The sequence below is a fragment of the Calliphora vicina genome, chromosome 2 (assembly GCF_958450345.1).
Source record: "Calliphora vicina chromosome 2, idCalVici1.1, whole genome shotgun sequence".
NCBI classification, from domain to species: domain Eukaryota; kingdom Metazoa; phylum Arthropoda; class Insecta; order Diptera; family Calliphoridae; genus Calliphora; species Calliphora vicina.
In genome coordinates this window covers 88,473,754-88,498,180 of record NC_088781.1, presented here as the reverse complement: position 1 = coordinate 88,498,180, position 24,427 = coordinate 88,473,754, and positions in this window count along the sequence as shown.

The window sequence follows — 24,427 nt, the reverse complement described above, 5'->3', positions numbered from 1 at the left end:
ATATAAATCGCAATTTTGGAGGCCCCTAAAGAGCTAGGAAGCTAAATTTTTTTATATTTGGATTGCATGAGAACGTAGCTTTCTAATAAGGTATAACTTAAGTAGCTAGGATAAATAGTACCCGATATATATGCGGGTATATCAGACATTTTTCGAAAAATGTCCCAAATTACCCCAGTTTTTAACGACTTCATATAAATCGCAATTTTGGAGGCCCCTAAAGAGCTAGGAAGCTAAATTTGTTTATATTTGGATTGCATGAGAATGTAGCTTTCTAATAAGGTATAACTTAAGTAGCTAGGATTAATAGTACCTGATATATATGCGGGTATATCGGACATTTTTCGAAAAATGTCCCAAAATTACCCCAGTTTTTAACGACTTCATATAAATCGCAATTTTGGATGTCCCTAAAGAGCTAGGAAGCCAAATTTTTTTATATTTGGATTGCTTGAGATTGTAGTTTTCTAATAAGGTATAACTTAAGTAGCTAGCTAAAACAGTACCCGATATATATTTGGATTGCTTGAGATTGTAGCTTTCTAATAAGGTATAACTTAAGTAGCTGGCTAAAATAGTACCCGATATATATGCGGGTATATCGGACATTTTTCGAAAACTGTCCCAAAATTAACCCAGTTTTTAACGACTTCATATAAATCGCAATTTTGGAGGCCCCTAAAGAGCTAGGAAGCTAAATTTGTTTATATTTGGATTGCATGAGAATGTAGCTTTCTAATAAGGTATAACTTAAGTAGCTAGGATAAATAGTACCCGACATATATGCGGGTATATCAGATATTTTTCGAAAAATGTCCCAAATTACCCCAGTTTTTAACGACTTCATATAAATCGCAATTTTGGAGGCCCCTAAAGAGCTAGGAAGCTAAATTTGTTTATATTTGGATTGCATGAGAATGTAGCTTTCTAATAAGGTATAACTTAAGTAGCTAGGATAAATAGTACCCGATATATATGCGGGTATATCGGACATTTTTCGAAAACTGTCCCAAAATTAACCCAGTTTTTAACGACTTCATATAAATCGCAATTTTGGAGGCCCCTAAAGAGCTAGGAAGCTAAATTTTTTTATATTTGGATTGCATGAGAACGTAGCTTTCTAATAAGGTATAACTTAAGTAGCTAGGATAAATAGTACCCGATATATATGCGGGTATATCAGACATTTTTCGAAAAATGTCCCAAATTACCCCAGTTTTTAACGACTTCATATAAATCGCAATTTTGGAGGCCCCTAAAGAGCTAGGAAGCTAAATTTGTTTATATTTGGATTGCATGAGAATGTAGCTTTCTAATAAGGTATAACTTAAGTAGCTAGGATTAATAGTACCTGATATATATGCGGGTATATCGGACATTTTTCGAAAAATGTCCCAAAATTACCCCAGTTTTTAACGACTTCATATAAATCGCAATTTTGGATGTCCCTAAAGAGCTAGGAAGCCAAATTTTTTTATATTTGGATTGCTTGAGATTGTAGTTTTCTAATAAGGTATAACTTAAGTAGCTAGCTAAAACAGTACCCGATATATATTTGGATTGCTTGAGATTGTAGCTTTCTAATAAGGTATAACTTAAGTAGCTGGCTAAAATAGTACCCGATATATATGCGGGTATATCGGACATTTTTCGAAAACTGTCCCAAAATTAACCCAGTTTTTAACGACTTCATATAAATCGCAATTTTGGAGGCCCCTAAAGAGCTAGGAAGCTAAATTTGTTTATATTTGGATTGCATGAGAATGTAGCTTTCTAATAAGGTATAACTTAAGTAGCTAGGATAAATAGTACCCGACATATATGCGGGTATATCAGATATTTTTCGAAAAATGTCCCAAATTACCCCAGTTTTTAACGACTTCATATAAATCGCAATTTTGGAGGCCCCTAAAGAGCTAGGAAGCTAAATTTGTTTATATTTGGATTGCATGAGAATGTAGCTTTCTAATAAGGTATAACTTAAGTAGCTAGGATAAATAGTACCCGATATATATGCGGGTATATCGGACATTTTTCGAAAACTGTCCCAAAATTAACCCAGTTTTTAACGACTTCATATAAATCGCAATTTTGGAGGCCCCTAAAGAGCTAGGAAGCTAAATTTTTTTATATTTGGATTGCATGAGAACGTAGCTTTCTAATAAGGTATAACTTAAGTAGCTAGGATAAATAGTACCCGATATATATGCGGGTATATCAGACATTTTTCGAAAAATGTCCCAAATTACCCCAGTTTTTAACGACTTCATATAAATCGCAATATCGGACATTTTTCGAAAAATGTCCCAAAATTACCCCAGTTTTTAACGACTTCATATAAATCGCAATTTTGGATGTCCCTAAAGAGCTAGGAAGCCAAATTTTTTTATATTTGGATTGCTTGAGATTGTAGTTTTCTAATAAGGTATAACTTAAGTAGCTAGCTAAAACAGTACCCGATATATATTTGGATTGCTTGAGATTGTAGCTTTCTAATAAGGTATAACTTAAGTAGCTAGCTAAAATAGTACCCGATATATATGCGGGTATATCGGACATTTTTCGAAAACTGTCCCAAAATTAACCCAGTTTTTAACGACTTCATATAAATCGCAATTTTGGAGGCCCCTAAAGAGCTAGGAAGCTAAATTTTTTTATATTTGGATTGCATGAGAACGTAGCTTTCTAATAAGGTATAACTTAAGTAGCTAGGATAAATAGTACCCGATATATATGCGGGTATATCAGACATTTTTCGAAAAATGTCCCAAATTACCCCAGTTTTTAACGACTTCATATAAATCGCAATTTTGGAGGCCCCTAAAGAGCTAGGAAGATAAATTTGTTTATATTTGGATTGCATGAGAATGTAGCTTTCTAATAAGGTATAACTTAAGTAGCTAGGATTAATAGTACCTGATATATATGCGGGTATATCGGACATTTTTCGAAAAATGTCCCAAAATTACCCCAGTTTTTAACGACTTCATATAAATCGCAATTTTGGATGTCCCTAAAGAGCTAGGAAGCCAAATTTTTTTATATTTGGATTGCTTGAGATTGTAGTTTTCTAATAAGGTATAACTTAAGTAGCTAGCTAAAACAGTACCCGATATATATTTGGATTGCTTGAGATTGTAGCTTTCTAATAAGGTATAACTTAAGTAGCTGGCTAAAATAGTACCCGATATATATGCGGGTATATCGGACATTTTTCGAAAACTGTCCCAAAATTAACCCAGTTTTTAACGACTTCATATAAATCGCAATTTTGGAGGCCCCTAAAGAGCTAGGAAGCTAAATTTGTTTATATTTGGATTGCATGAGAATGTAGCTTTCTAATAAGGTATAACTTAAGTAGCTAGGATAAATAGTACCCGACATATATGCGGGTATATCAGATATTTTTCGAAAAATGTCCCAAATTACCCCAGTTTTTAACGACTTCATATAAATCGCAATTTTGGAGGCCCCTAAAGAGCTAGGAAGCTAAATTTGTTTATATTTGGATTGCATGAGATTGTAGCTTTCTAATAAGGTATAACTTAAGTAGCTGGCTAAAATAGTACCCGATATATATGCGGGTATATCGGACATTTTTCGAAAACTGTCCCAAAATTAACCCAGTTTTTAACGACTTCATATAAATCGCAATTTTGGAGGCCCCTAAAGAGCTAGGAAGCTAAATTTGTTTATATTTGGATTGCATGAGAATGTAGCTTTCTAATAAGGTATAACTTAAGTAGCTAGGATAAATAGTACCCGACATATATGCGGGTATATCAGATATTTTTCGAAAAATGTCCCAAATTACCCCAGTTTTTAACGACTTCATATAAATCGCAATTTTGGAGGCCCCTAAAGAGCTAGGAAGCTAAATTTGTTTATATTTGGATTGCATGAGAATGTAGCTTTCTAATAAGGTATAACTTAAGTAGCTAGGATAAATAGTACCCGATATATATGCGGGTATATCGGACATTTTTCGAAAACTGTCCCAAAATTAACCCAGTTTTTAACGACTTCATATAAATCGCAATTTTGGAGGCCCCTAAAGAGCTAGGAAGCTAAATTTTTTTATATTTGGATTGCATGAGAACGTAGCTTTCTAATAAGGTATAACTTAAGTAGCTAGGATAAATAGTACCCGATATATATGCGGGTATATCAGACATTTTTCGAAAAATGTCCCAAATTACCCCAGTTTTTAACGACTTCATATAAATCGCAATTTTGGAGGCCCCTAAAGAGCTAGGAAGCTAAATTTGTTTATATTTGGATTGCATGAGAATGTATCTTTCTAATAAGGTATAACTTAAGTAGCTAGGATTAATAGTACCTGATATATATGCGGGTATATCGGACATTTTTCGAAAAATGTCCCAAAATTACCCCAGTTTTTAACGACTTCATATAAATCGCAATTTTGGATGTCCCTAAAGAGCTAGGAAGCCAAATTTTTTTATATTTGGATTGCTTGAGATTGTAGTTTTCTAATAAGGTATAACTTAAGTAGCTAGCTAAAACAGTACCCGATATATATGCGGGTATATCGGACATTTTTCGAAAACTGTCCCAAAATTACCCCAGTTTTTAACGACTTCATATAAATCGCAATTTTGGAGGCCCCTAAAGAGCCAGGAAGCTAAATTTTTTTATATTTGGATTACTTGAGATTGTAGCTTTCTAATAAGGTATAACTTAAGAAGCTAAATTTGTTTATATTTGGATTGCATGAGAATGTAGCTTTCTAATAAGGTATAACTTAAGTAGCTAGGATAAATAGTACCTGATATATATGCGGGTATATCGGACATTTTTCGAAAAATGTCCCAAAATTACCCCAGTTTTTAACGACTTCATATAAATCGCAATTTTGGATGTCCCTAAAGAGCTAGGAAGCCAAATTTTTTTATATTTGGATTGCTTGAGATTGTAGTTTTCTAATAAGGTATAACTTAAGTAGCTAGCTAAAACAGTACCCGATATATATTTGGATTGCTTGAGATTGTAGCTTTCTAATAAGGTATAACTTAAGTAGCTGGCTAAAATAGTACCCGATATATATGCGGGTATATCGGACATTTTTCGAAAACTGTCCCAAAATTAACCCAGTTTTTAACGACTTCATATAAATCGCAATTTTGGAGGCCCCTAAAGAGCTAGGAAGCTAAATTTGTTTATATTTGGATTGCATGAGAATGTAGCTTTCTAATAAGGTATAACTTAAGTAGCTAGGATAAATAGTACCCGATATATATGCGGGTATATCGGACATTTTTCGAAAACTGTCCCAAAATTAACCCAGTTTTTAACGACTTCATATAAATCGCAATTTTGGAGGCCCCTAAAGAGCTAGGAAGCTAAATTTTTTTATATTTGGATTGCATGAGAACGTAGCTTTCTAATAAGGTATAACTTAAGTAGCTAGGATAAATAGTACCCGATATATATGCGGGTATATCAGACATTTTTCGAAAAATGTCCCAAATTACCCCAGTTTTTAACGACTTCATATAAATCGCAATTTTGGAGGCCCCTAAAGAGCTAGGAAGCTAAATTTGTTTATATTTGGATTGCATGAGAATGTATCTTTCTAATAAGGTATAACTTAAGTAGCTAGGATTAATAGTACCTGATATATATGCGGGTATATCGGACATTTTTCGAAAAATGTCCCAAAATTACCCCAGTTTTTAACGACTTCATATAAATCGCAATTTTGGATGTCCCTAAAGAGCTAGGAAGCCAAATTTTTTTATATTTGGATTGCTTGAGATTGTTGTTTTCTAATAAGGTATAACTTAAGTAGCTAGCTAAAACAGTACCCGATATATATGCGGGTATATCGGACATTTTTCGAAAACTGTCCCAAAATTACCCCAGTTTTTAACGACTTCATATAAATCGCAATTTTGGAGGCCCCTAAAGAGCCAGGAAGCTAAATTTTTTTATATTTGGATTGCTTGAGATTGTAGCTTTCTAATAAGGTATAACTTAAGAAGCTAAATTTGTTTATATTTGAATTGCATGAGAATGTAGCTTTCTAATAAGGTATAACTTAAGTAGCTAGGATTAATAGTACCTGATATATATGCGGGTATATCGGACATTTTTCGAAAAATGTCCCAAAATTACCCCAGTTTTTAACGACTTCATATAAATCGCAATTTTGGATGTCCCTAAAGAGCTAGGAAGCCAAATTTTTTTATATTTGGATTGCTTGAGATTGTAGTTTTCTAATAAGGTATAACTTAAGTAGCTAGCTAAAACAGTACCCGATATATATGCGGGTATATCGGACATTTTTCGAAAACTGTCCCTAAAGAGCTAGGAAGCCAAATTTTTTTATATTTGGATTGCTTGAGATTGTAGTTTTCTAATAAGGTATAACTTAAGTAGCTAGCTAAAACAGTACCCGATATATATGCGGGTATATCGGACATTTTTCGAAAACTGTCCCAAAATTACCCCAGTTTTTAACGACTTCATATAAATCGCAATTTTGGAGGCCCCTAAAGAGCCAGGAAGCTAAATTTTTTTATATTTGGATTGCTTGAGATTGTAGCTTTCTAATAAGGTATAACTTAAGAAGCTAAATTTGTTTATATTTGGATTGCATGAGAATGTAGCTTTCTAATAAGGTATAACTTAAGTAGCTAGGATTAATAGTACCTGATATATATGCGGGTATATCGGACATTTTTCGAAAAATGTCCCAAAATTACCCCAGTTTTTAACGACTTCATATAAATCGCAATTTTGGATGTCCCTAAAGAGCTAGGAAGCCAAATTTTTTATATTTGGATTGCTTGAGATTGTAGTTTTCTAATAAGGTATAACTTAAGTAGCTAGCTAAAATAGTACCCGATATATATGCGGGTATATCGGACATTTTTCGAAAACTGTCCCAAAATTACCCAAGTTTTTAACGACTTCATATAAATCGCAATTTTGGAGGCCCCTAAAGAGCCAGGAAGCTAAATTTTTTTATATTTGGATTGCTTGAGATTGTAGCTTTCTAATAAGGTATAACTTAAGAAGCTAAATTTGTTTATATTTGGATTGCATGAGAACGTAGCTTTCTAATAAGGTATAACTTAAGTAGCTAGCTAAAACAGTACCCGATATATATTTGGATTGCTTGAGATTGTAGCTTTCTAATAAGGTATAACTTAAGTAGCTGGCTAAAATAGTACCCGATATATATGCGGGTATATCGGACATTTTTCGAAAACTGTCCCAAAATTAACCCAGAGAACGTAGCTTTCTAATAAGGTATAACTTAAATAGCTAGCTAAAACAGTACCCGATATATATGCGGGTATATCGGACATTTTTCGAAAACTGTCCCAAAATTAACCCAGTTTTTAACGACTTCATATAAATCGCAATTTTGGAGGCCCCTAAAGAGCTAGGAAGCTAAAGATTGTAGTTTTCTAATAAGGTATAACTTAAGTAGCTAGCTAAAACAGTACCCGATATATATGCGGGTATATCGGATTGTAGCTTTCTAATAAGGTATAACTTAAGAAGCTAAATTTGTTTATATTTGGATTGCATGAGAACGTAGCTTTCTAATAAGGTATAACTTAAGTAGCTAGCTAAAACAGTACCCGATATATATTTGGATTGCTTGAGATTGTAGCTTTCTAATAAGGTATAACTTAAGTAGCTGGCTAAAATAGTACCCGATATATATGCGGGTATATCGGACATTTTTCGAAAACTGTCCCAAAATTAACCCAGTTTTTAACGACTTCATATAAATCGCAATTTTGGAGGCCCCTAAAGAGCTAGGAAGCTAAATTTGTTTATATTTGGATTGCATGAGAATGTAGCTTTCTAATAAGGTATAACTTAAGTAGCTAGGATAAATAGTACCCGACATATATGCGGGTATATCAGATATTTTTCGAAAAATGTCCCAAATTACCCCAGTTTTTAACGACTTCATATAAATCGCAATTTTGGAGGCCCCTAAAGAGCTAGGAAGCTAAATTTGTTTATATTTGGATTGCATGAGATTGTAGCTTTCTAATAAGGTATAACTTAAGTAGCTGGCTAAAATAGTACCCGATATATATGCGGGTATATCGGACATTTTTCGAAAACTGTCCCAAAATTAACCCAGTTTTTAACGACTTCATATAAATCGCAATTTTGGAGGCCCCTAAAGAGCTAGGAAGCTAAATTTGTTTATATTTGGATTGCATGAGAATGTAGCTTTCTAATAAGGTATAACTTAAGTAGCTAGGATAAATAGTACCCGACATATATGCGGGTATATCAGATATTTTTCGAAAAATGTCCCAAATTACCCCAGTTTTTAACGACTTCATATAAATCGCAATTTTGGAGGCCCCTAAAGAGCTAGGAAGCTAAATTTGTTTATATTTGGATTGCATGAGAATGTAGCTTTCTAATAAGGTATAACTTAAGTAGCTAGGATAAATAGTACCCGATATATATGCGGGTATATCGGACATTTTTCGAAAACTGTCCCAAAATTAACCCAGTTTTTAACGACTTCATATAAATCGCAATTTTGGAGGCCCCTAAAGAGCTAGGAAGCTAAATTTTTTTATATTTGGATTGCATGAGAACGTAGCTTTCTAATAAGGTATAACTTAAGTAGCTAGGATAAATAGTACCCGATATATATGCGGGTATATCAGACATTTTTCGAAAAATGTCCCAAATTACCCCAGTTTTTAACGACTTCATATAAATCGCAATTTTGGAGGCCCCTAAAGAGCTAGGAAGCTAAATTTGTTTATATTTGGATTGCATGAGAATGTATCTTTCTAATAAGGTATAACTTAAGTAGCTAGGATTAATAGTACCTGATATATATGCGGGTATATCGGACATTTTTCGAAAAATGTCCCAAAATTACCCCAGTTTTTAACGACTTCATATAAATCGCAATTTTGGATGTCCCTAAAGAGCTAGGAAGCCAAATTTTTTTATATTTGGATTGCTTGAGATTGTAGTTTTCTAATAAGGTATAACTTAAGTAGCTAGCTAAAACAGTACCCGATATATATGCGGGTATATCGGACATTTTTCGAAAACTGTCCCAAAATTACCCCAGTTTTTAACGACTTCATATAAATCGCAATTTTGGAGGCCCCTAAAGAGCCAGGAAGCTAAATTTTTTTATATTTGGATTACTTGAGATTGTAGCTTTCTAATAAGGTATAACTTAAGAAGCTAAATTTGTTTATATTTGGATTGCATGAGAATGTAGCTTTCTAATAAGGTATAACTTAAGTAGCTAGGATAAATAGTACCTGATATATATGCGGGTATATCGGACATTTTTCGAAAAATGTCCCAAAATTACCCCAGTTTTTAACGACTTCATATAAATCGCAATTTTGGATGTCCCTAAAGAGCTAGGAAGCCAAATTTTTTTATATTTGGATTGCTTGAGATTGTAGTTTTCTAATAAGGTATAACTTAAGTAGCTAGCTAAAACAGTACCCGATATATATTTGGATTGCTTGAGATTGTAGCTTTCTAATAAGGTATAACTTAAGTAGCTGGCTAAAATAGTACCCGATATATATGCGGGTATATCGGACATTTTTCGAAAACTGTCCCAAAATTAACCCAGTTTTTAACGACTTCATATAAATCGCAATTTTGGAGGCCCCTAAAGAGCTAGGAAGCTAAATTTGTTTATATTTGGATTGCATGAGAATGTAGCTTTCTAATAAGGTATAACTTAAGTAGCTAGGATAAATAGTACCCGACATATATGCGGGTATATCAGATATTTTTCGAAAAATGTCCCAAATTACCCCAGTTTTTAACGACTTCATATAAATCGCAATTTTGGAGGCCCCTAAAGAGCTAGGAAGCTAAATTTGTTTATATTTGGATTGCATGAGATTGTAGCTTTCTAATAAGGTATAACTTAAGTAGCTGGCTAAAATAGTACCCGATATATATGCGGGTATATCGGACATTTTTCGAAAAATGTCCCAAAATTACCCCAGTTTTTAACGACTTCATATAAATCGCAATTTTGGATGTCCCTAAAGAGCTAGGAAGCCAAATTTTTTTATATTTGGATTGCTTGAGATTGTAGTTTTCTAATAAGGTATAACTTAAGTAGCTAGCTAAAACAGTACCCGATATATATTTGGATTGCTTGAGATTGTAGCTTTCTAATAAGGTATAACTTAAGTAGCTGGCTAAAATAGTACCCGATATATATGCGGGTATATCGGACATTTTTCGAAAACTGTCCCAAAATTAACCCAGTTTTTAACGACTTCATATAAATCGCAATTTTGGAGGCCCCTAAAGAGCTAGGAAGCTAAATTTGTTTATATTTGGATTGCATGAGAATGTAGCTTTCTAATAAGGTATAACTTAAGTAGCTAGGATAAATAGTACCCGATATATATGCGGGTATATCGGACATTTTTCGAAAACTGTCCCAAAATTAACCCAGTTTTTAACGACTTCATATAAATCGCAATTTTGGAGGCCCCTAAAGAGCTAGGAAGCTAAATTTTTTTATATTTGGATTGCATGAGAACGTAGCTTTCTAATAAGGTATAACTTAAGTAGCTAGGATAAATAGTACCCGATATATATGCGGGTATATCAGACATTTTTCGAAAAATGTCCCAAATTACCCCAGTTTTTAACGACTTCATATAAATCGCAATTTTGGAGGCCCCTAAAGAGCTAGGAAGCTAAATTTGTTTATATTTGGATTGCATGAGAATGTATCTTTCTAATAAGGTATAACTTAAGTAGCTAGGATTAATAGTACCTGATATATATGCGGGTATATCGGACATTTTTCGAAAAATGTCCCAAAATTACCCCAGTTTTTAACGACTTCATATAAATCGCAATTTTGGATGTCCCTAAAGAGCTAGGAAGCCAAATTTTTTTATATTTGGATTGCTTGAGATTGTTGTTTTCTAATAAGGTATAACTTAAGTAGCTAGCTAAAACAGTACCCGATATATATGCGGGTATATCGGACATTTTTCGAAAACTGTCCCAAAATTACCCCAGTTTTTAACGACTTCATATAAATCGCAATTTTGGAGGCCCCTAAAGAGCCAGGAAGCTAAATTTTTTTATATTTGGATTGCTTGAGATTGTAGCTTTCTAATAAGGTATAACTTAAGAAGCTAAATTTGTTTATATTTGAATTGCATGAGAATGTAGCTTTCTAATAAGGTATAACTTAAGTAGCTAGGATTAATAGTACCTGATATATATGCGGGTATATCGGACATTTTTCGAAAAATGTCCCAAAATTACCCCAGTTTTTAACGACTTCATATAAATCGCAATTTTGGATGTCCCTAAAGAGCTAGGAAGCCAAATTTTTTTATATTTGGATTGCTTGAGATTGTAGTTTTCTAATAAGGTATAACTTAAGTAGCTAGCTAAAACAGTACCCGATATATATGCGGGTATATCGGACATTTTTCGAAAACTGTCCCTAAAGAGCTAGGAAGCCAAATTTTTTTATATTTGGATTGCTTGAGATTGTAGTTTTCTAATAAGGTATAACTTAAGTAGCTAGCTAAAACAGTACCCGATATATATGCGGGTATATCGGACATTTTTCGAAAACTGTCCCAAAATTACCCCAGTTTTTAACGACTTCATATAAATCGCAATTTTGGAGGCCCCTAAAGAGCCAGGAAGCTAAATTTTTTTATATTTGGATTGCTTGAGATTGTAGCTTTCTAATAAGGTATAACTTAAGAAGCTAAATTTGTTTATATTTGGATTGCATGAGAATGTAGCTTTCTAATAAGGTATAACTTAAGTAGCTAGGATTAATAGTACCTGATATATATGCGGGTATATCGGACATTTTTCGAAAAATGTCCCAAAATTACCCCAGTTTTTAACGACTTCATATAAATCGCAATTTTGGATGTCCCTAAAGAGCTAGGAAGCCAAATTTTTTATATTTGGATTGCTTGAGATTGTAGTTTTCTAATAAGGTATAACTTAAGTAGCTAGCTAAAATAGTACCCGATATATATGCGGGTATATCGGACATTTTTCGAAAACTGTCCCAAAATTACCCAAGTTTTTAACGACTTCATATAAATCGCAATTTTGGAGGCCCCTAAAGAGCCAGGAAGCTAAATTTTTTTATATTTGGATTGCTTGAGATTGTAGCTTTCTAATAAGGTATAACTTAAGAAGCTAAATTTGTTTATATTTGGATTGCATGAGAACGTAGCTTTCTAATAAGGTATAACTTAAGTAGCTAGCTAAAACAGTACCCGATATATATTTGGATTGCTTGAGATTGTAGCTTTCTAATAAGGTATAACTTAAGTAGCTGGCTAAAATAGTACCCGATATATATGCGGGTATATCGGACATTTTTCGAAAACTGTCCCAAAATTAACCCAGAGAACGTAGCTTTCTAATAAGGTATAACTTAAATAGCTAGCTAAAACAGTACCCGATATATATGCGGGTATATCGGACATTTTTCGAAAACTGTCCCAAAATTAACCCAGTTTTTAACGACTTCATATAAATCGCAATTTTGGAGGCCCCTAAAGAGCTAGGAAGCTAAAGATTGTAGTTTTCTAATAAGGTATAACTTAAGTAGCTAGCTAAAACAGTACCCGATATATATGCGGGTATATCGGATTGTAGCTTTCTAATAAGGTATAACTTAAGAAGCTAAATTTGTTTATATTTGGATTGCATGAGAACGTAGCTTTCTAATAAGGTATAACTTAAGTAGCTAGCTAAAACAGTACCCGATATATATTTGGATTGCTTGAGATTGTAGCTTTCTAATAAGGTATAACTTAAGTAGCTGGCTAAAATAGTACCCGATATATATGCGGGTATATCGGACATTTTTCGAAAACTGTCCCAAAATTAACCCAGAGAACGTAGCTTTCTAATAAGGTATAACTTAAATAGCTAGCTAAAACAGTACCCGATATATATGCGGGTATATCGGACATTTTTCGAAAACTGTCCCAAAATTAACCCAGTTTTTAACGACTTCATATAAATCGCAATTTTGGAGGCCCCTAAAGAGCTAGGAAGCTAAAGATTGTAGTTTTCTAATAAGGTATAACTTAAGTAGCTAGCTAAAACAGTACCCGATATATATGCGGGTATATCGGATTGTAGCTTTCTAATAAGGTATAACTTAAGAAGCTAAATTTGTTTATATTTGGATTGCATGAGAACGTAGCTTTCTAATAAGGTATAACTTAAGTAGCTAGCTAAAACAGTACCCGATATATATTTGGATTGCTTGAGATTGTAGCTTTCTAATAAGGTATAACTTAAGTAGCTGGCTAAAATAGTACCCGATATATATGCGGGTATATCGGACATTTTTCGAAAACTGTCCCAAAATTAACCCAGAGAACGTAGCTTTCTAATAAGGTATAACTTAAATAGCTAGCTAAAACAGTACCCGATATATATGCGGGTATATCGGACATTTTTCGAAAACTGTCCCAAAATTAACCCAGTTTTTAACGACTTCATATAAATCGCAATTTTGGAGGCCCCTAAAGAGCTAGGAAGCTAAATTTGTTTATATTTGGATTGCATGAGAATGTATCTTTCTAATAAGGTATAACTTAAGTAGCTAGGATTAATAGTACCTAATATATATGCGGGTATATCGGACATTTTTCGAAAAATGTCCCAAAATTACCCCAGTTTTTAACGACTTCATATAAATCGCAATTTTGGATGTCCCTAAAGAGCTAGGAAGCTAAATTTGTTTATATTTGGATTGCTTGAGAATGTAGCTTTCTAATAAGGTATAACTTAAGTAGCTAGCTAAAATAGTACCCGACATATATGCGGGTATATCAGACATTTTTCGAAAAATGTCCCAAATTACCCAAGTTTTTAACGACTTCATATAAATCGCAATTTTGGAGGCCCCTAAAGAGCTAGGAAGCTAAATTTGTTTATATTTGGATTGCATGAGAATGTAGCTTTCTAATAAGGTATAACTTAAGTAGCTAGGATTAATAGTACCTGATATATATGCGGGTATATCGGACATTTTTCGAAAAATGTCCCAAAATTACCCCAGTTTTTAACGACTTCATATAAATCGCAATTTTGGATGTCCCTAAAGAGCTAGGAAGCCAAATTTTTTTATATTTGGATTGCTTGAGATTGTAGTTTTCTAATAAGGTATAACTTAAGTAGCTAGCTGAAACAGTACCCGATATATATGCGGGTATATCGGACATTTTTCGAAAACTGTCCCAAAATTACCCCAGTTTTTAACGACTTCATATAAATCGCAATTTTGGAGGCCCCTAAAGAGCCAGGAAGCTAAATTTTTTTATATTTGGATTGCTTGAGATTGTAGCTTTCTAATAAGGTATAACTTAAGAAGCTAAATTTGTTTATATTTGGATTGCATGAGAATGTAGCTTTCTAATAAGGTATAACTTAAGTAGCTAGGATTAATAGTACCTGATATATATGCGGGTATATCGGACATTTTTCGAAAAATGTCCCAAAATTACCCCAGTTTTTAACGACTTCATATAAATCGCAATTTTGGATGTCCCTAAAGAGCTAGGAAGCCAAATTTTTTTATATTTGGATTGCTTGAGATTGTAGTTTTCTAATAAGGTATAACTTAAGTAGCTAGCTAAAACAGTACCCGATATATATGCGGGTATATCGGACATTTTTCGAAAACTGTCCCAAAATTACCCCAGTTTTTAACGACTTCATATAAATCGCAATTTTGGAGGCCCCTAAAGAGCCAGGAAGCTAAATTTTTTTATATTTGGATTGCTTGAGATTGTAGCTTTCTAATAAGGTATAACTTAAGAAGCTAAATTTGTTTATATTTGGATTGCATGAGAATGTAGCTTTCTAATAAGGTATAACTTAAGTAGCTAGGATTAATAGTACCTGATATATATGCGGGTATATCGGACATTTTTCGAAAAATGTCCCAAAATTACCCCAGTTTTTAACGACTTCATATAAATTGCAATTTTGGATGTCCCTAAAGAGCTAGGAAGCCAAATTTTTTTATATTTGGATTGCTTGAGATTGTAGTTTTCTAATAAGGTATAACTTAAGTAGCTAGCTAAAACAGTACCCGATATATATGCGGGTATATCGGACATTTTTCGAAAACTGTCCCAAAATTACCCTAGTTTTTAACGACTTCATATAAATCGCAATTTTGGAGGCCCCTAAAGAGCCAGGAAGCTAAATTTTTTTATATTTGGATTGCTTGAGATTGTAGCTTTCTAATAAGGTATAACTTAAGAAGCTAAATTTGTTTATATTTGGATTGCATGAGAATGTAGCTTTCTAATAAGGTATAACTTAAGTAGCTAGGATTAATAGTACCTGATATATATGCGGGTATATCGGACATTTTTCGAAAAATGTCCCAAAATTACCCCAGTTTTTAACGACTTCATATAAATCGCAATTTTGGATGTCCCTAAAGAGCTAGGAAGCCAAATTTTTTTATATTTGGATTGCTTGAGATTGTAGTTTTCTAATAAGGTATAACTTAAGTAGCTAGCTAAAACAGTACCCGATATATATGAGGGTATATCGGACATTTTTCGAAAACTGTCCCAAAATTACCCCAGTTTTTAACGACTTCATATAAATCGCAATTTTGGAGGCCCCTAAAGAGCCAGGAAGCTAAATTTTTTTATATTTGGATTGCTTGAGATTGTAGCTTTCTAATAAGGTATAACTTAAGAAGCTAAATTTGTTTATATTTGGATTGCATGAGAATGTAGCTTTCTAATAAGGTATAACTTAAGTAGCTAGGATTAATAGTACCTGATATATATGCGGGTATATCGGACATTTTTCGAAAAATGTCCCAAAATTACCCCAGTTTTTAACGACTTCATATAAATCGCAATTTTGGATGTCCCTAAAGAGCTAGGAAGCCAAATTTTTTTATATTTGGATTGCTTGAGATTGTAGTTTTCTAATAAGGTATAACTTAAGTAGCTAGCTAAAACAGTACCCGATATATATGCGGGTATATCGGACATTTTTCGAAAACTGTCCCAAAATTACCCAAGTTTTTAACGACTTCATATAAATCGCAATTTTGGAGGCCCCTAATAAGCTAGGAAGCTAAATTTGTTTATATTTGGATTGCATGAGAATGTAGCTTTCTAATAAGGTATAACTTAAGTAGCTACCTAAAACAGTACCCGATATATATTTGGATTGCTTGAGATTGTAGCTTTCTAGTAAGGTATAACTTAAGTAGCTGGCTAAAATAGTACCCGATATATATGCGGGTATATCGGACATTTTTCGAAAACTGTCCCAAAATTAACCCAGTTTTTAACGACTTCATATAAATCGCAATTTTGGAGGCCCCTAAAGAGCTAGGAAGCTAAATTTTTTTATATTTGGATTGCTTGAGATTGTAGCTTTCTAATAAGGTATAACTTAAGTAGCTAGGATTAATAGTACCTGATATATATGCGGGTATATCGGACATTTTTCGAAAAATGTCCCAAAATTACCCCAGTTTTTAACGACTTCATATAAATCGCAATTTTGGATGTCCCTAAAGAGCTAGGAAGCCAAATTTTTTTATATTTGGATTGCTTGAGATTGTAGTTTTCTAATAAGGTATAACTTAAGTAGCTAGCTAAAACAGTACCCGATATATATGCGGGTATATCGGACATTTTTCGAAAACTGTCCCAAAATTACCCCAGTTTTTAACGACTTCATATAAATCGCAATTTTGGAGGCCCCTAAAGAGCCAGGAAGCTAAATTTTTTTATATTTGGATTGCTTTAGATTGTAGCTTTCTAATAAGGTATAACTTAAGAAGCTAAATTTGTTTATATTTGGATTGCATGAGAATGTAGCTTTCTAATAAGGTATAACTTAAGTAGCTAGGATTAATAGTACCTGATATATATGCGGGTATATCGGACATTTTTCGAAAAATGTCCCAAAATTACCCCAGTTTTTAACGACTTCATATAAATCGCAATTTTGGATGTCCCTAAAGAGCTAGGAAGCCAAATTTTTTTATATTTGGATTGCTTGAGATTGTAGTTTTCTAATAAGGTATAACTTAAGTAGCTAGCTAAAACAGTACCCGATATATATTTGGATTGCTTGAGATTGTAGCTTTCTAATAAGGTATAACTTAAGTAGCTGGCTAAAAAAGTACCCGATATATATGCGGGTATATCGGACATTTTTCGAAAACTGTCCCAAAATTAACCCAGTTTTTAACGACTTCATATAAATCGCAATTTTGTAGGCCCCTAAAGAGCTAGGAAGCTAAATTTTTTTATATTTGGATTGCATGAGAACGTAGCTTTCTAATAAGGTATAACTTAAGTAGCTAGGATAAATAGTACCCGATATATATGCGGGTATATCGGACATTTTTCGAAAACTGTCCCAAAATTATCCCAGTTTTTAACGACTTCATATAAATCGCAATTTTGGAGGCCCCTAAAGAGCTAGGAAGCTAAATTTGTTTATATTTGGATTGCATGAGAATGTAGCTTTCTAATAAGGTATAACTTAAGTAGCTAGGATTAATAGTACCTGATATATATGCGGGTATATCGGACATTTTTCGAAAAATGTCCCAAAATTACCCCAGCTTTTAACGACTTCATATAAATCGCAATTTTGGATGTCCCTAAAGAGCTAGGAAGCCAAATTTTTTTATATTTGGATTGCATGAGAACGTAGCTTTCTAATAAGGTATAACTTAAGTAGCTAGGATAAATAGTACCCGATATATATGCGGGTATATCGGACATTTTTCGAAAACTGTCCCAAAATTATCCCAGTTTTTAACGACTTCATATAAATCGCAATTTTGGATGTCCCTAAAGAGCTAGGAAGCCAAATTTTTTTATATTTGGATTGTTTGAGATTGTAGTTTTCTAATAAGGTATAACTTAAGTAGCTACCTAAAACAGTACCCGATATATATTTGGATTGCTTGAGATTGTAGCTTTCTAGTAAGGTATAACTTAAGTAGCTGGCTAAAATAGTACCCGATATATATGCGGGTATATCGGACATTTTTCGAAAACTGTCCCAAAATTAACCCAGTTTTTAAGGACTTCATATAAATCGCAATTTTGGAGGCCCCTAAAGAGCTAGGAAGCTAAATTTTTTTATATTTGGATTGCATGAGAATGTAGCTTTCTAATAAGGTATAACTTAAGTAGCTAGGATAAATAGTACCCGATATATATGCGGGTATATCAGACATTTTTCGAAAAATGTCCCAAATTACCCCAGTTTTTAACGACTTCATATAAATCGCAATTTTGGATGTCCCTAAAGAGCTAGGAAGCCAAATTTTTTTATATTTGGATTGCTTGAGATTGTAGCTTTCTAATAAGGTATAACTTAAGTAGCTAGGATAAATAGTACCCGATATATATGCGGGTATATCGGACATTTTTCGAAAACTGTCCCAAAATTATCCCAGTTTTTAACGACTTCATATAAATCGCAATTTTGGAGGCCCCTAAAGAGCTAGGAAGCTAAATTTGTTTATATTTGGATTGCATGAGAATGTAGCTTTCTAATAAGGTATAACTTAAGTAGCTAGGATTAATAGTACCTGATATATATGCGGGTATATCGGACATTTTTCGAAAAATGTCCCAAAATTACCCCAGTTTTTAACGACTTCATATAAATCGCAATTTTGGATGTCCCTAAAGAGCTAGGAAGCCAAATTTTTTTATATTTGGATTGCTTGAGATTGTAGTTTTCTAATAAGGTATAACTTAAGTAGCTACCTAAAACAGTACCCGATATATATTTGGATTGCTTGAGATTGTAGCTTTCTAATAAGGTATAACTTAAGTAGCTGGCTAAAATAGTACCCGATATATATGCGGGTATATCGGACATTTTTCGAAAACTGTCCCAAAATTAACCCAGTTTTTAACGACTTCATATAAATCGCAATTTTGGAGGCCCCTAAAGAGCTAGGAAGCTAAATTTGTTTATATTTGGATTGCATGAGAATGTAGCTTTCTAATAAGGTATAACTTAAGTAGCTAGGATTAATAGTACCTGATATATATGCGGGTATATCGGACATTTTTCGAAAAATGTCCCAAAATTACCCCAGTTTTTAACGACTTCATATAAATCGCAATTTTGGAGGCCCCTAAAGAGCTAGGAAGCTAAATTTGTTTATATTTGGATTGCATGAGAATGTAGCTTTCTAATAAGGTATAACTTAAGTAGATAGGATTAATAGTACCTGATATATATGCGGGTATATCGGACATTTTTCGAAAAATGTCCCAAAATTACCCCAGTTTTTAACGACTTCATATAAATCGCAATTTTGGAGGCCCCTAAAGAGCTAGGAAGCCAAATTTTTTTATATTTGGATTGCTTGAGATTGTAGTTTTCTAATAAGGTATAACTTAAGTAGCTAGCTAAAACAGTACCCGATATATATGCGGGTATATCGGACATTTTTCGAAAACTGTCCCAAAATTACCCCAGTTTTTAACGACTTCATATAAATCGCAATTTTGGATGTCCCTAAAGAGCTAGGAAGCCAAATTTTTTTATATTTGGATTGCATGAGAACGTAGCTTTCTAATAAGGTATAACTTAAGTAGCTAGGATAAATAGTACCCGATATATATGCGGGTATATCAGACATTTTTCGAAAAATGTCCCAAATTACCCCAGTTTTTAACGACTTCATATAAATCGCAATTTTGGAGGCCCCTAAAGAGCTAGGAAGCTAAATTTGTTTATATTTGGATTGCATGAGAATGTAGCTTTCTAATAAGGTATAACTTAAGTAGATAGGATTAATAGTACCTGATATATATGCGGGTATATCGGACATTTTTCGAAAAATGTCCCAAAATTACCCCAGTTTTTAACGACTTCATATAAATCGCAATTTTGGATGTCCCTAAAGAGCTAGGAAGCCAAATTTTTTTATATTTGGATTGCTTGAGATTGTAGTTTTAGATTGTAGCTTTCTAATAAGGTATAACTTAAGTAGCTAGCTAAAATAGTACCCGATATATATGCGGGTATATCAGACATTTTTCGAAAAATGTCCCAAATTACCCCAGTTTTTAACGACTTCATATAAATCGCAATTTTGGAGGCCCCTAAAGAGCTAGGAAGCTAAATTTGTTTATATTTGGATTGCATGAGAATGTAGCTTTCTAATAAGGTATAACTTAAGTAGCTAGGATTAATAGTACCTGATATATATGCGGGTATATCGGACATTTTTCGAAAACTGTCCCAAAATTACCCAAGTTTTTAACGACTTCATATAAATCGCAATTTTGGAGGCCCCTAAAGAGCTAGGAAGCCAAATTTTTTTATATTTGGATTGCATGAGAATGTAGCTTTCTAATAAGGTATAACTTAAGTAGCTAGCTAAAATAGTACCCGACATATATGCGGGTATATCAGACATTTTTCGAAAAATGTCCCAAATTACCCCAGTTTTTAACGACTTCATATAAATCGCAATTTTGGAGGCCCCTAAAGAGCTAGGAAGCTAAATTTGTTTATATTTGGATTGCATGAGAATGTAGCTTTCTAATAAGGTATAACTTAAGTAGCTAGGATTAATAGTACCTGATATATATGCGGGTATATCGGACATTTTTCGAAAAATGTCCCAAAATTACCCCAGTTTTTAACGACTTCATATAAATCGCAATTTTGGATGTCCCTAAAGAGCTAGGAAGCCAAATTTTTTTATATTTGGATTGCTTGAGATTGTAGTTTTCTAATAAGGTATAACTTAAGTAGCTAGCTAAAACAGTACCCGATATATATGCGGGTATATCGGACATTTTTCGAAAACTGTCCCAAAATTACCCCAGTTTTTAACGACTTCATATAAATCGCAATTTTGGAGGCCCCTAAAGAGCCAGGAAGCTAAATTTTTTATATTTGGATTGCTTGCTTAAATCGCAATTTTGGATGTCCCTAAAGAGCTAGGAAGCCAAATTTTTTTATATTTGGATTGCTTGAGATTGTAGTTTTAGATTGTAGCTTTCTAATAAGGTATAACTTAAGTAGCTAGCTAAAATAGTACCCGATATATATGCGGGTATATCAGACATTTTTCGAAAAATGTCCCAAATTACCCCAGTTTTTAACCTCTTCATATAAATCGCAATTTTGGAGGCCCCTAAAGAGCTAGGAAGCTAAATTTGTTTATATTTGGATTGCATGAGAATGTAGCTTTCTAATAAGGTATAACTTAAGTAGCTATGAGAATGTAGCTTTCTAATAAGGTATAACTTAAGTAGCTAGGATTAATAGTACCTGAAATATATGCGGGTATATCGGACATTTTTCGAAAAATGTCCCAAAATTACCCCAGTTTTTAACGACTTCATATAAATCGCAATTTTGGATGTCCCTAAAGAGCTAGGAAGACAAATTTTTTTATATTTGGATTGCTTGAGATTGTAGTTTTCTAATAAGGTATAACTTAAGTAGCTAGCTAAAACAGTACCCGATATATATGCGGGTATATCGGACATTTTTCGAAAACTGTCCCAAAATTACCCCAGTTTTTAACGACTTCATATAAATCGCAATTTTGGAGGCCCCTAAAGAGCCAGGAAGCTAAATTTTTTTATATTTGGATTGCTTGAGATTGTAGCTTTCTAATAAGGTATAACTTAAGAAGCTAAATTTGTTTATATTTGGATTGCATGAGAATGTAGCTTTCTAATAAGGTATAACTTAAGTAGCTAGGATTAATAGTACCTGATATATATGCGGGTATAACGGACATTTTTCGAAAAATGTCCCAAAATTACCCCAGTTTTTAACGACTTCATATAAATCGCAATTTTGGATGTCCCTAAAGAGCTAGGAAGCCAAATTTTTTTATATTTGGATTGCTTGAGATTGTAGTTTTAGATTGTAGCTTTCTAATAAGGTATAACTTAAGTAGCTAGCTAAAATAGTACCCGATATATATGCGGGTATATCAGACATTTTTCGAAAAATGTCCCAAATTACCCCAGTTTTTAACGACTTCATATAAATCGCAATTTTGGAGGCCCCTAAAGAGCTAGGAAGCTAAATTTGTTTATATTTGGATTGCATGAGAATGTAGCTTTCTAATAAGGTATAACTTAAGTAGCTAGGATTAATAGTACCTGATATATATGCGGGTATATCGGACATTTTTCGAAAACTGTCCCAAAATTACCCAAGTTTTTAACGACTTCATATAAATCGCAATTTTGGAGGCCCCTAAAGAGCTAGGAAGCCAAATTTTTTTATATTTGGATTTCTTGAGATTGTAGCTTTCTAATAAGGTATAACTTAAGTAGCTAGCTAAAATAGTACCCGACATACATGCGGGTATATCAGACATTTTTCGAAAAATGTCCCAAATTACCCCAGTTTTTAACGACTTCATATAAATCGCAATTTTGGAGGCCCCTAAAGAGCTAGGAAGCTAAATTTGTTTATATTTGGATTGCATGAAAATGTAGCTTTCTAATAAGGCATAACTTAAGTAGCTAGGATTAATATTACCTGATATATATGCGGGTATATCGGACATTTTTCGAAAAATGTCCCAAAATTACCCCAGTTTTTAACGACTTCATATAAATCGCAATTTTGGATGACCCTAAAGAGCCAGGAAGCCAAATTTTTTTATATTTGGATTGCTTGAGATTGTAGTTTTCTAATAAGGTATAACTTAAGTAGCTAGCTAAAACAGTACCCGATATATATGCGGGTATATCGGACATTTTTCGAAAACTGTCCCAAAATTACCCCAGTTTTTAACGACTTCATATAAATCGCAACTTTGGAGGCCCCTAAAGAGCTAGGAAGCTAAATTTGTTTATATTTGGATTGCATGAGAATGTAGCTTTCTAATAAGGTATAACTTAAGTAGCTAGCTAAAACAGTACCCGATATATATGCGGGTATATCGGACATTTTTCGAAAACTGTCCCAAAATTACCCAAGTTTTTAACGACTTCATATAAATCGCAATTTTGGAGGCCCCTAATAAGCTAGGAAGCTAAATTTGTTTATATTTGGATTGCATGAGAATGTAGCTTTCTAATAAGGTATAACTTAAGTAGCTACCTAAAACAGTACCCGATATATATTTGGATTGCTTGAGATTGTAGTTTTCTAATAAGGTATAACTTAAGTAGCTAGCTAAAACAGTACCCGATATATATGCGGGTATATCGGACATTTTTCGAAAACTGTCCCAAAATTACCCCAGTTTTTAACGACTTCATATAAATCGCAATTTTGGAGGCCCCTAAAGAGCCAGGAAGCTAAATTTTTTTATATTTGGATTGCTTGAGATTGTAGCTTTCTAATAAGGTATAACTTAAGAAGCTAAATTTGTTTATATTTGGATTGCATGAGAATGTAGCTTTCTAATAAGGTATAACTTAAGTAGCTAGGATTAATAGTACCTGATATATATGCGGGTATATCGGACATTTTTCGAAAAATGTCCCAAAATTACCCCAGTTTTTAACGACTTCATATAAATCGCAATTTTGGAGGCCCCTAAAGAGCTAGGAAGCTAAATTTGTTTATATTTGGATTGCATGAGAATGTAGCTTTCTAATAAGGTATAACTTAAGTAGATAGGATTAATAGTACCTGATATATATGCGGGTATATCGGACATTTTTCGAAAAATGTCCCAAAATTACCCCAGTTTTTAACGACTTCATATAAATCGCAATTTTGGAGGCCCCTAAAGAGCTAGGAAGCCAAATTTTTTTATATTTGGATTGCTTGAGATTGTAGTTTTCTAATAAGGTATAACTTAAGTAGCTAGCTAAAACAGTACCCGATATATATGCGGGTATATCGGACATTTTTCGAAAACTGTCCCAAAATTACCCCAGTTTTTAACGACTTCATATAAATCGCAATTTTGGATGTCCCTAAAGAGCTAGGAAGCCAAATTTTTTTATATTTGGATTGCATGAGAACGTAGCTTTCTAATAAGGTATAACTTAAGTAGCTAGGATAAATAGTACCCGATATATATGCGGGTATATCAGACATTTTTCGAAAAATGTCCCAAATTACCCCAGTTTTTAACGACTTCATATAAATCGCAATTTTGGAGGCCCCTAAAGAGCTAGGAAGCTAAATTTGTTTATATTTGGATTGCATGAGAATGTAGCTTTCTAATAAGGTATAACTTAAGTAGATAGGATTAATAGTACCTGATATATATGCGGGTATATCGGACATTTTTCGAAAAATGTCCCAAAATTACCCCAGTTTTTAACGACTTCATATAAATCGCAATTTTGGATGTCCCTAAAGAGCTAGGAAGCCAAATTTTTTTATATTTGGATTGCTTGAGATTGTAGTTTTAGATTGTAGCTTTCTA